The sequence below is a fragment of the Triticum aestivum genome, chromosome 6B (assembly GCF_018294505.1).
Source record: "Triticum aestivum cultivar Chinese Spring chromosome 6B, IWGSC CS RefSeq v2.1, whole genome shotgun sequence".
Classification (NCBI taxonomy): Eukaryota; Viridiplantae; Streptophyta; class Magnoliopsida; order Poales; family Poaceae; genus Triticum; species Triticum aestivum.
The window spans coordinates 261,442,906-261,443,383 of NC_057810.1; positions in this window are offsets into that span (position 1 = coordinate 261,442,906).

Genomic DNA, 478 nt, shown 5'->3' on the forward strand with positions numbered 1-478 from the left:
TAGCATAAACATGCCCATCACTAGCACGACATAGAACATAAGAAGGGTTAAAGTCGTCAGCTTTGTTGTTAGGGGCAAGTTTGCCCTTCTTGGCATTACCGCCCACTTCCTTGTTCTTCATCTTGTCATGAGTACCCTCACCCGCCTTGACAAAAGTTTCCTTGAGTGGGATAGGTTGCTTGGTCTTCTTCTTCTTCTTCTTCTTTGGCTTGGGTGCAAACCCAAGTCCCTCCTTTCCTACAACTTCCTTTTGGTTCGTCAAAAGGTCACTGGGGTTCTTTTCACCTTGTATGCATGTCACAAGGCCCTTCTCAAGTTGCTCTTTCAACTTGGCATTTTCCTCCACAAGATGCACATGCTCACAACAAGGGTTAGTAGCATGGGCATTATCAATTAGAGCGAAAGGAGGGCAAGTGGAAATCTCCTTGGTTAGCTTCACCTGGAGTTGATCATGATACTCTTTGAGAGAAGCATGAAC